At 45.6% G+C, this 16,317-nt stretch overlaps 1 long non-coding RNA gene across 1 annotated transcript; it reads left to right on the top strand.

The window, feature by feature from the left end:
• Nucleotides 1–3,161: 3,161 nt before the first annotated feature.
• Nucleotides 3,162–8,919, top strand: LOC149327161 (uncharacterized). Its single transcript, XR_016286567.1, has 3 exons — nt 3,162–3,651; nt 4,701–4,774; nt 8,778–8,919. It is a non-coding gene; the product is annotated as an uncharacterized LOC149327161 (long non-coding RNA).
• Nucleotides 8,920–16,317: the final 7,398 nt, after the last annotated feature.

Below are 16,317 nucleotides of genomic sequence, written 5' to 3'. Positions count from 1 at the left end.
CACCATTGAAGTGAGTCTCGCCGTTTATTCCAGGGTCTTCTGTAGGGTGAAGTCGCATTCAAAACGACACCATTGAAGTGAGTCTCGCCGTTTATTCCAGGGTCTTCTGTAGGGTGAAGTCGCATTCAAAACGACACCATTGAAGTGAGTCTCGCCGTTTATTCCAGGGTCTTCTGTAGGGTGAAATCGCATTCAAAGCGAAACCGTTGAAGGTGGGCCTTATAAATTCGTTAACTGGAACATTTAGTGCCAACAACAGAAACTGTCGCACACGCTACCATGAGTGTTGAAAATCAACAGAGATAGTTCTGCTCAATTTCCTTTCTAAGTAAAAATCGAATGTACGATTCGTACCGGTCATGTGGATGTGCGGGAGCAGAAAAAGGCGGATTAGTTTCTGCGAAAATCAATTTTAAGTGTGGAATCTTGCTTTTCAGCTTTACTATTGAAACTCCTGACATAAAGCGTGAACAAGACTCCGTGATCGCCGCGGGCAAATCAAGGTGAGGTGGCCTAGATTCAGAGATCCGGGTTCAAAGCGTTACTGACGTTGCTACAGTTTGCTTAAAGGGGTGGAGACACCAAATTTTGAAGCTATAAAAAGCCTGCTATGGGATTCCTATGTATGCAAGGGCACTCAAGGCCAGGTGTTGGACGCAACAAACGTTTAAAAAATATTTTAATTCGGTTCCAAAGATTACCTAAATGCTCACTCTCACAATCTAGACCCATCGCTAGCGCCATCAACCATGACGTCACAAGGGGTGCAGAAAAATTAAAGTTTTAGTGACGTCATACCAAAATACAGTGACGTACGATGAGCGGGGCACAGCCGCGTGAGCGCAGTCGACGCACCAGCTAGCCGCGTTTGCTGCTAACCGCCACTCGCTCGGTTTGCGGCGCGCCGTTGCGAACAGCGTCGCAACGTCCGATTGCAGCTCGTTGCCTGCGTCCAGCCTGCTAGATGTCAACGGCGGGCCGCTCGCGGCAACAACGACGGGAAGCGGCAGCGTCATGATGACATAGGGCGCACTCCTTGGAGCCGGGCGGTCTGCGCCAGTCTTCGTGCCGAACGCCGGCATCTGAAGAACGCGATAGTATTGTTTGTTCACGTTCATAGCAAACCCTGGGATATATGAATATCAAAAATGCATCGTTTCTGACGATCGTTGGCAAATACCGAGTTCCTGGTAGAAGTGATGACTGCGATGCAAGCAAATTTCATCAGCCGGTTTTGTGCTGCTGCTACCTGGTGCGGATCGCCTGCCGTCTGCTAGCTCTGTTGCTGAAGACGTCGTGGAAATCGAACATATCTTTTATTATGGGACGAGTTCACAGTAAAGGGGTGCCGAGCGGAGCACGTTTCTGAGCGCTGGCCAGTCCCGAAGCGCCCTCAGCTGCGGAGTCGATATGCGAAAGCAGCTAGGCCTAGCGACGACTAGGGCAGTCTGGGACCAGCGCGCAGGTCGTCGGCCGGCGTTGCCGCAGGCAGTGTCGCTGCCGAAAGATCCACTTTTAGCACAGTCATGCTGTCGTATCTCGAATCTAGAAAGCATCCTTTCTGGTAGCATGGCTGTTTTGTATTTTCTTGTGCGGATGTGAAGTACGCCGAGTCTGCCGGCCGGTAGGTCAGCCTGGATACCGTCTGCCGACGTCATAAAAGCGAGCCAAAGAGTGTTCTTGACGTAAATAATAAACCATGGGACAAGAAATGTGAAAAAAGTGTCATTTTTGAGGATCGCTGACCAATACTGAGCTGCTGGTAGAGGTAACAACTGTGATATGAGCAATTTTCTCACAACCGCGCCTAGCAGCTGCCGCTGGCGCGACGTTGGGGTCCGGCTCGCCTGGCGCCCGCTAGCTCCGCTGCCGAAGGCGTCGAGGAGATTGACCATACTATTATTTTATTGTGAGATGATTCTGTTAACACTACAGCTATTTGTGAAAAGTAGGCCTTTTATTATAGCGCAGACGACTTCCGAAGCGCCGGCCGCTTGCTAAACAGGCTATACACAGTAAAAAATTTTACACCCCTAAGGGTGCTAAAAAGGTGCTCCGGCAATGTGCACCCTTAGGTGCACCTTTATAACACCCTTATTTTGCCCTATACACCCTTCGGCACTGTCTGAAAGGGTGCTATTCCTCCAAGCACACTTCATTTTGCGTAGGGTGTAGAAAGGGTGTAAGGAGGCTATTTTTAATGACCATATATTTAAGTATATACTGCCTTTCAAGGCTCGTGTGTACCAGAGATAGAACTAAAAAAGTGGTAGCCACGCATAAATATTCGCCATTTAACATTACTTCGAACAGATGCGCATATCTTTACATCTAGTTGGCAAAAAACTGCCAACTATAAACACAAGTGTTTTCCTCAAGCAGTTTTTAGGATTGTGTAACACATATGCGCACTACCAGTCTGCCAGAATCACTTACGCTGAACAACTCATAGAACAATTTGCTCTTTATTACATCTCTTCAGTGCTGTGTCATATTTAAGTGCCTTGCATTTATCTTCTGGCATTATTGTAAAAAAAACAATATAATCTGAGGACCTCATCTAACACTATAGATGAAAATGGGTGAAATCTATTTCGATAAAAAAATGATTTTAATCACCAGAAAAGTGAAGCATAAAAAGTGGAAACAAGACCAAATGCAGCATATTACACTGCAAGCATTCAAAGAAAAATTAACACTTTGTAATTGAGGAACATGTGATAATGAAAAAAGTTCAGTAAGTGCAATCCATGTGTAAAAGCATGCAGCAAGCAATTTAGAATGTCATATGATGAAAGCCTAAAAATTGCTTTGTCCTGGACCTGCAAGCATGCTTTTGTGGTGCAAGCTCGAAAAGTGTTTGTTTCTGTATAGGTATCAAAAATGATCCCATGTGGTTCCGTGAGAAACATTCTTTATAATCACCCATTTATACAATCCAGTAAGCAGGATGTTGCTGCAAGCCGACTTGGGAGTAAGATGCGGAGGATGTCTGATTAATGTTCTTGCCTTTGGAAGCAACAGCAGCGCAAGCAACAAGTCGTTAATCCGCGCGTTTCTACCAGTGGTAATTGTTGGCAAGCGCTGAAATTTCTTCGGGCACCGAGACGGCAGAATACCCATTTATAATACAAAAAATAAAATAAAAAGTAGGAGAAAAAACTTTTTCACATCGAAACCGAAACAGAAACTAGTTGTCACCGCCAGGTGGCTGCCGGTAGCTGTTTTTCTGTATAACCCTAATGGCGGTTCGGACGCTGTGACACGCTTCGACGTTTGTTAAAATTCGCTACTTGGATTGTGAGCCGTTGTGAAATGTGTTGTGGTTTGCGTGTGTTTCTTCTTGCACAAGGGTGCACAATCGCGTAGTGCTGTCGACATACCCTAGTCGAGGCAAAGGGTCATTTTTCTGGTCTCTAACTTTTCAGTCTGTGCGCTTTGTGCAGTGCAGGATGGGTGTCCAGGCACAAAGATGCGTGGAGTGTCGCGGTTGAAAGGTTCGAAATGAGGCCTGGAATATTTTCTTCTGTGTGAGTACGTGGTAGAGTGTGCCGGCTACGCAGCACTCGTGCTGAACTCGCACTGGTTGGTGTAGTGCCCGTGACACGAAGGCTAACAGCGTTCTGCACGACTACGCAATCGTCTGAAAAGGTAAGCAGTACTCTTGTGCATTATCCGAACCATATAATGCTCGAACGGTGACCTGTCGTACTGCTGCATTATTCGTGTTCAATGCTCTAAAAAGCGTTTAAGGCGCTTGTTTGTCGCTGGCTGGCCAAATGTCGCCTCGGTGAGTTGTTCTGCCAAGAATTGTCGGTACTTGTTTTGGCAAAGGGGATGCTACCGTGCGTGCGCTAGCTTTGCATGATTTTAGTATGCGCATGAGCCTGTTTGCGCGTTTTTTTTTCTTGTTGAGCACAGGTTTTTCAACGTATATGACTCGTTCTACGCGTTTCTGCCCATGCTTGTTCACACCACCGCGCACGTTTCAAGGATCGGCACTTTGGCTGCGCGTAAAATGTATGATTGTCTTTCGAGATAGCGTTAGCACTTTGAGGACGCGGGGATTCAAACACTTTCTATGCGCCGCGGTTTTTGCTTGGTGCTAGGCTGTTGAACCTTACGTCGTGGGGTCGATCCTCATCGCAGTAACCGCATTTCGATTGAGGTGAAATGAAAAAAAGAATGCCCCTGTGCTGTGCGATGTCAGCTCACGTTAAGAAATTCTAGGTCGTCTAAATTAATCTGGAGCACTCCAATACTATCAGTGCCCATTTTTTGCGTCTGAATTCAAGCCCCACAATATCCAAAGCACTGTCTCAGGTTGCAGTGCCGATCGCGCTTCTGGTTACCCAGAGTATAGGATCTTGCATTTTGATCACTCTGCTTTAGTTGAAAATTGGTTTCTGAGAAAAGGAAGTGGCGCAATAATTGTCTCAGTTATTACGATGTTTATATCTACGCGTTCGAACGGCCGTTTGCAGATTTATTTTCCTCATAGCAAGAATCCTTTATTATTGCTAGGGGAGCTGATGCATTTTAAACATGATAGCTTTCCTTTGTGTTGAGGCGTATACTTGGGCAAGTATATTTTTCCTGATCTTTTTACATTCATGCGATATTCACTGTCGGACCGAGTTCGCATGCTTGTTTCTGTATTCCTGTCACACTGATAATGGGAAATTGGTATCTATCTGCAGGTGGCACATCTGTATTCCAGTACGAGTCAATGGCATGGATTTTGTGGCCACCATATGGAGTCAAAAGCTGTATTGTAAGTTGTTACTGCATTGTGCTTTGTTTTTGTGGTTGTCATGAAGTGTTCTTTTACTTTCATTGCTCTTTTCCTTAATGGTACTGCTTGGAACAGTTTGGATAGCTCTGGCCTCATATGTTTATATGAGTAATATTAGTTGGTCGTTAGAATAGGCCTGTTGCAGGCCATTTGAAGTTTTACATCCAAAATTGGTCTTCTTTTAAATGTTGCATTCTATGCATGAAGTGCAAAATGTGTGCACGTTTTCGGCGACATTGTGTGATACTTTTTCGACTATGAATATTAACATTATGACGCATGCGTGTTAACTTAACTTAAATATTCGTTGTTGTGCCACTCATCGCAGGTCACAGATGTAAAAAAAAAGTGGACACATGAGATAACTGGTTTCATTACTGCTGTCTTGTTTCTGCTAAGCATGGAGAGGTGGGCTATTTGGTTCTGGGTAGAATTATGAGACATCATTCGAGTGTACAAAAACACATAAACAAAAAGAGTAGACACCACGAACCCCGGACTTCAGCTGAGGTTTATTCCATAACATGGGTTTTTTATATGCAAAGTGGTACTAATGATCCCTAGGGCTGAAAAGTATTTCCTCGACCAGGTAACAATTATTCAAGGTTAGGCAGAAGGGTATCTTGCCACTCAAGCTGAACGCATCGTCCTGCATGCATGCCAAGCGTGCAAGTTTAGCACTTGGAAGAGCTGCGAAATTTTTGAAGCCTTTTGTATCTCTGCTGAAAAAGAGAATTATGTCAGCAGCCCTTCTGTAGCACTCTGGAAAAAAGAACTAGATTATCTCAAGGCAAATGTGTTTGTTGGGTCAGCCAGGGAGATGATGCATAGGCGTGCCGATGTGTTGAATCTGTGTGGCAAGGCACCTTTGTCCCTATGTTTTTTTTGTGTGTTTCAGTTTCGCCACCATGAATAATTATCTGGTCGCGGATATACTTCTCAGCCCCAGGGATCACTAGTACACCTTTGCACATAAAAAGCCTGTGTTGTGGAATAAGCCTCAGTTGAAATCCGGCGTCCATGGAGTTATTATCTTCATCCGTGTAATTTTGTGTGCTGGAATGACGTCTCATGATTCTCCCTTGTTTTCAGTGAATAAGGAGGGCCTCTGATGTCTCTCTTTTTTGTGTGTGATAGTTATAACAAAGTGGCTGCTCATAAACTGACATTTCGGGCTTAATTGAAGAATCCTTGGGAATTTATGTTTGACAGCATGTTCCATGGGGGCTTTCTTGAGAAAATCAGTTATTTGTTGCCCATTTTACTGCATTAACCATTACTCCTCATCATGTCTCAGAACTCATTGATAATCACAAGCTTTCGAGTAACTGAGTTGTGGGTGAGAAGCCTTCTGACATACTTTAAAGTACTAAGGATGTGTGGAACCACATTTTACGAATAAATGTTAGCCAATCCAAACCTCTTGGTTTTATCCCTGACAACCTGAAGCCAACCTTTCAACCATTAAGACTGGAAACCGTTCTGACCCCTCAAACTGTTCTCCTATTTTATTGATGTGCATTTCACATGAACTGTTAGAGCACGAAATGAGTCTGCATATTACTTGCCACCATAATTAAAACTAATTTTTGTATACTAGTCATCACAGCTCCCATTCTCTTTACTTAAGTGGAATCCAACTTTTTTTAATTTACAACAGATTTTCACCCAAATTTAAATTATTTTAGGCGAGTGTCATCGACTTGGATTTCTCGATATGACCTTTTAGCTGCACTCTCATGCCTGGCCCTTCATTCTTTGATATTAGCGTAGATTCATTGCTTCCTGTTGTACTGCTTGTCTTATGAAGCCCAGTATATCAATATGCAAAATCATATGGCATCCCTCGTATCCTGAGTCACTTGGGATGTTAAACCCCCATAAACCAAACCAAGCATATTACCAAAGTATACTAATATTAGCCATTCAATAACAGTCCCTGTCTTTATGTCCCAACCATGTTATTATGACTGCATTATTCAGAAGAATGCCCCAACTATCTCAGCTACCCCGACTGTATTGACATTTGCAAGACGGATGAATGGGCTTGTTGGTAATTCATCGTGACGAAATAGTACAAAGAAGACAAGAATGAGGAAGAAATGCGACGGCACGAGCGCTGACTTTCAACGAGGTTTTTTGGAAAGCATGTCAAAATATATACATTGTGGCCTAAAATAAGAGTGAAGATAGGGCGCCTTGTAACATTCACATTGGATCTGTTGAAAACAAAACAAAAGTTGAATATGAAGCATTTAAGAGCATGAACTCTTTCTTAGGGAGTGATAAAGAATGCGTGCACTGAATATTCAGAACCTTTGCTAGTGTCTGTAGCCGATTGCTTTAAGCAGAAGTTGAAACATTCCTGTTGTGCCCTCGTCGAGATTGTAAATCCCAAAAGAACCTGTTGACTTTATTCACAATTTATCGCACTGGCGAAACAAAATAGGCAGTCGAGTTGGCATTGATGTTTTCTCCACACCTATGAAGTTTCAGTACGTGTGTAAGCAGTAAACTGAGATCAGCTATCAGAGTCCCTTCGTACACTGCACAGAAGACATAGTGTGTTCGATCCTCTTGAAATGTGGCTATGTTTACATTGGGCAGACAGACAGGTGTGCCACTGAGAGGTCAAAAAAGCGATCAAAAAATTTCAAAAACACTCAATCACTGTGTTTGCGCACCTTCTTTATCGCTCGCTAAGGAAGAGTTCATGTTCTTAAATACTTCTTAATCAGTTTTTGTTTTGTTTTCAACACATGCAATGTGGTTGACACAAGGTGCCCTTTGTTCGTTGTTTCTTTAGGCCGCAGTGTTTATATTTTGATGTGCTTTCCAATACACCTTGTTGAAAGTCAGCACTCATGCCGTCGTATCTATTTCTTCCTCGTCCTTGTCTTGTCTGCGTTTTTTGTCACAATTGTATTGACCTCCTTTTCCAGCTCTAGGGTTAATGGTATGGAGAAACCTTAACCAAATGCAGTTCCACATGCTTGGAGCATGTCACAATGCATGCTTCTGGCACCGCAAAGGTACTCGGGTTCATCAGGAGATGCCTAGGCCTGTGTGCTCTTGCCATGCTGTGCAGTTTATGCACAAAAATTTTGACTCCAAACTGAAGTAATTTTTAGCTCTTCCAAATTTGCGCCAAACTGTTTGAAGTTATGCCACCAACTCCCTTAATCCAACAGCGACACTCGGTACAGATTATGTGTAATCAGTCATCTCACTTGACCACCAGACATTACTGCATAAAAGGGGAAATCGCTCGTTTAGGTGTATTCCATATACTCTGCATTACTTTTCCACAACTTTGTTAACTTTTGCTGCCCTACCCCAAACCAGGACGCCACCACCACTAATTCAAGAATTTTTTCCTGTTCTCATTGAAGAATAAATGGGCTACCTCCCCACATTTTCATTCCATGTGGTCCCTCAAAATTCAGGAAATAAGTGATGTCACTTGGAGCATTGATACTGGTTTGTTTTACGTTTTGTTTGCTGCTGTTTTTATTTTTTCGCAACTGATATATCATGAAGTGTATGCCTCTTTTCTGTCTTAATGTATTGTCTGCGACGTCTCAGCTGTGCAACTGCACTCACCTTTATGATGTTACCTTTATATTGTCCCTCTTATTAATACCCCACTAAAAGCCGTCAGAGAAGAATAAAAATATGACTTTTTTGTATTTTGCTCATTATGGCACACGTCATGCTTATTTGTAGGGACATAGGCGAGACCTTTGTCTTGCGGTGGTGCTAGTTATGCTGCTGATGATGATACTTAATGATGAGCGTATGATATATGGAGTATGAACCTCAAATTATTTTTCTTTTTGAGTGTGAATAGCTTCAGTGGTTCTTCATTTAGGCTCACTTTATTCCTGTGGCCACAATACAGTGCTTACTTTTTTAGCACACTAATACAGGCAAGGAAAAAAACTTGTGGATCCTAATTTTTTTACTTGAATCTTTTCTGCAGAGTGCATCGCCCAGTTTTCCAATGCCCTCTGCACTGGCAGTACATCAACAAGGCTCTCTCATGGGGCCCAGCTGCATTGGCAAGTGGTAAAGAAGAGCAAGAAGAGCATGAAGACTAAATAAAACTGCCTCTACAAGCTTCAGCTTTTTCGAAATTTTTTGATGTCTTATTGTGACAGATGTAACGTGGCCGCATGGCCCCTGCCCCAACATCTCCCAGCCGTCCAAATGGCGCCAGCAGTCCACCATGTTTTCCATTACCATTTCCAATAGGGTTGCGAACTGGCACAGGAACACACCTGCCATATGGGAAACGTCCTTCCTTGAAGGGTCCAGGTTCAGCGTGCCTAGCAAAAGGGTGTGGTCCCAGCCACACCCTTCTTTGAAGGGTGCAGGTTCAGCACCCCTAGCAATAGGGTGTGGTCCCAGCACCCCACTTGGAAGGGTGCAGATGCAACACCCCAGTCAAAGGGGTGTCAATATACTCATCCCTAGGGTGCTCCCCATGCGACAAGCCATTTACACCCTTAGGGGTGTAAAATTTTTTACTGTGTAGGCCTAGCGACGACCACGGCAGCCAGGCAGCAGCAGAGCTCGTCGCCCGGAGCGCCCGCGAGCGGTGCCGTTGCCGAAAGCTCCCAACATAAGCAGACATGCTTTGTCGCTGCTCGAGTATAGCTGGCAGTTCTGATAACAAGGCGATCTCGTCTTTTATTGTGATATTTGTACACCAACCCAAGCAGCGCTCAGGTACTGCCGCACGGCAGCGAAGTGTGACACTGGTTGTGGGCGCAGCTTCGGTAGAGCGGCGCAGCGATGCTTACTGGCATTTTGCAAAGTGTTTCGCATCCTCACGCGAATCCGCGAAGGTGATATTAGCGTGCGAACAAAAAAAAAGTCGATGTCCTCACTCATTGGAATCAGATCTGTCAGAATCCGAGCTGCTGGGACTAGACGTGCAGTAGTTTGTTTTCATGCGCTGGTCAGCACATGTGTGGGAAAGCAGACGATGCAGCAGTAGGTGCGTCACAACTTTTGTGGGCCCACGTGACCAAGCGAAGCAGTTGATCTTCCCCTTCTGTGACGTCACTGTACAACTCGGCGTTCCGAAACCGAAACCGAAAATCGTTCACCTAAAAATGCTATAATAAATTATTCACTGTGAATATATGAATCTTTGGGTGTGTATCATGCTTCCTGGAGCCATAAGAAACGTTTGAAACTAAGAACGCGCGAACGACAAATTTGGTGTCTCCACCCCTTTAAGAAAACGGTCGGTGGGCGATAACTTTACTTCGAATTTCGGTGTTTTCTTGCTTTAAAAAATTCTTTACCAAAGGCACTGGCCTCCTTGCCATTAAAACTCTGCAACCTATCGATGCACGCCAGCTTTAATTTCTCTAGACTCCCTTTTAATTCGCGCATTTAGTTAACCTGGCAGGAGAATGAGTTCCTATTCAGCTCGGCAAGTCTCGTTTGTAATAATTATAAAGTTAAAAGATGAGAATGGTTGATTCACAGCCATTTTTTGGTCTGAGTATTTCCGTTGAAGCAAGTCTCCCTTACAAAAATTTCTTTAGACAGTCTACAGAGCGTCCATAGACTTGTGTCTATAGTCTACAGACTGTCTATAGAGAAATCCTAGAGAACATTCTATAGGCAATACAAATGCTGTAGACAATCAATAGGCAATTTATATATTTATGACCTTACACTTCTAGCGGACTTTGGTCTATAGACAGTCTACAGACTATGAACACACAAAAATAGCTATAGGAAGGCAATAGAGTTTAGAAGGAGTGTATAGATTGTCTAGAGACCATCTTTGTAAAGGCTGACCCATGCCTCAGCACGCACGCTGAGCATATGCCACCGCCTGCCGTCTCATTTTATGAAGCCAGAGGATGGATGACTGATTAGAGCGGTCCCTACACTAGAACCGGGTGATGTCGTCGTGGACCGCCAGGCTATAAAAATTTTCAGCTTGTTTACCAACCCAGCGTAACGTTGGAATTCGCCTTTTTTGAGTACAATTTGAACAACTTTTCTGACGTGCTGAATTTAGTTTCTAAGAGCTATCATTATCTCGCTTCGGTCCCTTCGAGCAAACACGTCCGCAGACGTGTTTGCTCGGACGAAAACGCCCTGAAACAAACTAAGACCCTCTCTCCCTACACCCCCCCCCCCCCAAAAAAAAAAAAAGTGGCAGAGGCTCAGCTTGGTTAAGCCCGGAAATTGCGAAAGCAACTTCATCCGTTTCTTCAGCTCGCATCCGCCGTGTCTACCGCCGCTCTGCGCCGACGTTGTTGTTGTGACTGGGAGAAGGATGAAAAGGAAATTGCACGGGCCTGCCTACTGGCTCGAGCCGAGCCACCACCGCTGCCAAGATAAGAGGAAAGAGAGAAGAGAAAAAGAAAACAAAAGACGCGCGTCGCAGCAACAACCGCGTCCGCCGAAGCGGACGCTGCTTAAAAAAATGGCTGAGGCTTAGCTAAGGTTAAGCCTAGTCAGATGCGAAGCATATTGATGGCTAGGCTTGGTAATACATGGCTTTCCTTGGTTGACGTTCATCCCGCTCTTCATCGGTCTCTGTGGCACGCTGAAGCTTTCGCTTCTCGTTCAAATCAGCCCTGCTTCTAGGCGGCATCCCAACACCTGGCCGCCTCGTAAGTGCCCGGAGAGCGAGGCAAGCTCAGCTTTATACCGCTGCTGTAGCATCACGTGGTCAGCTGTAGCGCCTCTGATGTGGAGCCTCCACCGCCGCAGCCGACCGCGCGAGCCGGCAGCCCATCTCTCCTCTGCTGTGACGTCATGTTGTCACGTGGTCAGCCGCCGCGCCTTTGATGTGGAGCCTCCACCGCCGCGGCCGACCGCGCGAGCCGGCAGCCCATCTCTCCTCTGCTGTGACGTCATGTTGTCACGTGGTGTCACGTGGTCACGCTAAAGGTCAATGGTAGCTCCACCGCCGCGCTCGACGGGCTGTAGTGTAGCTCTAGTAATATGCTTCGCATAAAAGATAAGCGGCCGAAGCCGCAATCGCTCCTCCACCTCCAGTTCCGCGCCGACGGCACGAGCTGGAGCTCTGTTTATGCAACTGGTATGACGTCACTCCGACCGCAGCGCTCCTAGCGGGAGAAGCGAGAGGCTCACCGCCCGCCGTGTCTACCGCCGCTCTATGCCGACGGCACGAGTTGGGGCCCTTCTCTACCACAGATGGTATGACGTCACTCCTACCACAGCGCCTCTAGTGGGAGAAGCGAGAGGCTCACCTCCCGCCGTGTCTACCGCCGCTCTACACTGACGAGCCGAGCTGTGGCCCTGGATTTTCGCAGCTATTATGATGTCACGTCTAAGGTCACGCTAAAGGTCAAACATGTCCACCGCCGCGCTACGCTGGAGGGCTCAAACTGTGAGCAGTATTGCTTTCGCAATAAAAAAGAAAAAAAACAAATAGACTTCGCTGCAATACCTGGGGTTTAGTGGGACGCCGCCACTCCTGGAGAGACGTAACTCAACTCCACACTTTGAATCACGTGCGCAGGGGAAGCTATCTAACGGTAAATTCGCTTCTTCCCGCATCCACGCCGACGTGAAACTTAGGGCGCTGTAGATATGGGCTGTAAACGCCTGTAAATATGGGCTTCTGTGGACGCTTGTAGGAGTAGATGTGTACCTGGACGCCAGGGAAGCACTGATGATTTTGAAAGCGTAAAAGATGGCCTTCAGTCTTCAGAAAAATAAGAGCCCTCATGGGAACTCCGCTTACAGAAGCTTAATAAGAAGATATGAAGGCACCCTGTACATAAATAAAAATCATGTACGGTATTGTAGCGAAAGCTACATTGGCCACGAACTTGCGATTTCGCTGTGGCGGTGCTCCCAGGAGACACCGAGACCGACCTTGAGCCTTTGCCTAGCACGTGCCGCAGCTGGCGGACGCCGCGCGCCGTACGCCGGAGCAAAACCGCCTTTCTTCCTTGCAATATAGGCGGGTCATCAGAAAGATAAATTGCATGATCCCTGCCACTTCTTATCTTTCGCCGATTCCAACACCACGGATACACTGGCTGCCGCACTCTCTACAGCGCTGCCAACGAGATGCTGACCCCCGAGCAGAAGCAGGAGCTGTAGGGATGGATCCCACGTATCCAGGTGACCGTCCCGGACCTGACCAGCGATATGCTTGAGCTCCTAGTTGAATTTGCCTACTACACTCCCCTCCACGAATTCCTCAGGTTGCAAAATGTCAGCCAGGTGCTCGACTTGGCCAAGTACTACAACGTGAGTTAGTAGAAATTAGCAACGCAGATCATCAAAAGAAGAGTAGAACACGTGCTGAAGAGGCACGACGCCGACAGTTCTGACTCTGACCGAACAGAGAAAATGAAATCAGGACAGCAGTATCCCAGTGATATTGTGACTAACTATCATCCGGTGGTGTGGAAACGCGAAGTTGTAAAGACATAGTTGACCACAGGACTATTGCTGTCGGTTTGGCGAGACTATACCCGGCTTCTGAGAGTTCATAGAATTGAAGACAAGCAGACTCTAATCCGGACAGTTACGAGAGGAACGGCCACCATACCATCGCCCTTCTAATAGCTTAGCGCAAGAGCAAAGACCGCAAACGGGTATAAAAGAGAACACCGCTTAAATACAACCGATATGCGAGGTATTTATTATCTACTAGCGCTCGGCGCTGAAAAGGCAGTAATGTACCGCCCTACACCCTACCCCCACCTTCAACCAGGCTGGCTCCGTTCCGTTCCCTCTAAACACCGTGGAGGTCCGGCGGGGTGGATCATGGTGCTCGGCTGCTGAACCGAAAGACGTGGGTTCGATCCCGGCCACGGCGTTCGCATTTCGACGGAGGCGAAATGTCAGTGTCTTTAAAGAATCCCAGGTGGTCAAAATTATAGCGAACCTTCTACTACGAAGCCTCATAGCTTGAGTAGCTCTGGGACGTTAAACCTCATAAAATCAATCCAATCTAAACACTTTGGCATCATGAGAGCAAAGTGGACTGCAACAGAACAGAAGCGAAACAACCTAGGCTGGAAGCGAGCTTGCAAAGCAATGGAAGAAGGTGGGCAATTCATAGATATTGCTGACAAAATCAAGGCAGAAAGATGATGGTTGATGGGTTGAGGGGTTATTCCCGAAGCTGCATGTAGTCTATGAGGGTTGCTTTAGTGAAACGCTTCAGATTTCTTCCACATGAGTTTTCTTATGCTGTGACATTGCAAAGCATTCAACTCTTTTTCATCTGAATCAAAATTTGGTCACCACGGCCCGAGTCTATTCCCGCGACGATGTGCTTAGCAGCCGAACGTTAGAGTCACAGCTTTGGGTGGTATAGAAAGCAGATGTTGTAATTGAAACATCTGAAAAGCAGACGTTGACGTGAGCTTCTGTAAACAATCAATGTACAGTCTTTGTCAAAAGTTTAGAGCCCAGGAGGTTCACTTATAAGCTTTATATTGGGACTCCAGGAGCATTCATGGAAGTCCTACCTACTGCAGGAGACAGTGCCAGAAATCTTCTCATGTCCAGGAAATTTGGAGCGCTAGAGATCCATTAAGAACGACACAGTGTGGCTCAAAAGAAAACTCCCTGGGCTCCAAACTTTTGACAAAGGCTGCACGTATTCCCGTACGGTAAGTTTAAAAATAAGCTCGTCCACTGATCAGGCGTCCAACATGGTGTTGTCTGTACCGATACTGTCGTTCTAAGAAAGATGAAAAGCGTCTGACTGTGACATTGCAAGTGTGCATATGTGGAATACGCTCTATGCATGGCATGTATTAGCCATGATGCACGGATTTAAGTACAGGAGAAGCTGCAGCTATGTGCAATTGTAAATGAAAGGCGGCAAAGCATTACTGGCCCTGGGGCAGCAAGGAAGCGTTGTGTGAAATGCGCTTCGGGTGCCCCGGTGCCACTTAGTGCCAACTGACGTGTATAGTGCAAGGCACTGTCAGGGCTCTGTTTTCAGCAGGCGCAGCCTGCCAGCATATCAAAGGCAACTTTGGATTGCGCTATGTCACTCCTGGCAGGGTAACTGCTAGTAGAGCCCGCATATTACATTTTGCTTACCGTTATCAGATAAAGAGACGGCTTTCCTCGATCATGGTTCAAGCACTTCTTTGTTGAGTGACCTGTATGACGTTTCAACACAAAAATCATTCTTCTGAGTTTACGAGGTTATGATGCCATATATTACGAATCGATCACTTTGTATTTCAACACGGCCTTTATATTGACCCCACTCCAGGCTTAGTTGTAAGTCGCGTATGAGATACGCATTCATGGTAGTCCTTAAAGGGAAACTGCATAAGTTTTAGAAATCAACGAGCTTAAGAGGGTCGAATGTGTGAAACTTGCAGGTAACGCATGAGAAATCTTTTTGGGCTAGCACTTGAAATAGTGAAGTAATCGCTGAACAAAATCGGATGCCCTTCAAGCTTCTCCGCAGCGCACAACGCAAGGGGGGGGGGGGGGGGCATGATGACGTCGAAGGCATCTGTACATTTCCAACGCACAAACGCCTGCTTTGAAGGAAAAAATCAACGCCATCGAAAGCAAACCCTGCCGAGAGTTGTTTGGCAGCGTCTGACGAGTCAGGGCAGGGTGTGGCTGACGACAGCGGTAATTTGAAATCATACTTCCATGACGTCACGCTGAATTTTCCTGCACTACTCCGGTGCATTGAGAAGCGCAAAATTGAATAGTCGATTACGTCATTATTTTAAATGCTAGTGCAAAAACACTTGGCCTGCTTTACCTGCAGCCTATATCGATTTGAATCCTTAAATATCGCGAAATTCTCAAAAAAGTGCTGCAGTTTCCCTTTAACGTGTTCGTTTCCTTTGTATCTATTAGGAAATGCGGTCTGACTGAATAAAGCTTCAAACCAGATTCTTAGGAGCTTCTTTTAATGCGAATCCTTCAGTTTCAGTCCCGACATGATTTTCCGACGAGTCGCCGTTACTTGATAAGAGCGCAGAAAAGAAAACACATATACAGAATAGTTAGTACTTACCAAATTTTCGCACCGGGCATTCAGTATCGTCTACAAACGGAAGATTCACGAGACAATCACTATAAAATTACGATTTGCAAAAAGTGGAGTTTTCTAACCTGTGGTATTTAAACCGTGTCTGAACAGATTTTTCGCTCCTAATTTAAGGGGTTCTAGATTAAGAAAGTTGACCATCCCTGGCCACCTCTTTTTCCTAGTTACGGTGGGTAAAAATCTACCTAGTGAGCTACGCCTTGTTTCTAAGTTGCACCGCCAATGTGGAGCTAAGCAATGGGTCGGAGATTAAAATTATGTGAAATAAGAAACAGAAACACAGTGGCGACAACTAGTTAAGGAATTGATATTTACATACCACAAAAACACGAATACTTTCCTTGACATGACATGTAACGCTTGAAATATTTTAAAATTTAATATAAATTCCCCTGTTAAATTGTTAAAGATTGAGAGAGCTAGAAAACCTTTTCTCTTACGGTCCGAGGTGCGACAAAATAGAGAT

This window comes from Amblyomma mixtum, chromosome 10, assembly GCF_055824585.1.
Source record: "Amblyomma mixtum isolate Tamu chromosome 10, ASM5582458v1, whole genome shotgun sequence".
NCBI classification, from domain to species: Eukaryota; Metazoa; Arthropoda; class Arachnida; order Ixodida; family Ixodidae; genus Amblyomma; species Amblyomma mixtum.
The sequence above is the reverse complement of the archived record's forward strand: the minus strand, read 5'-3'. Positions and strand labels throughout refer to the sequence as shown.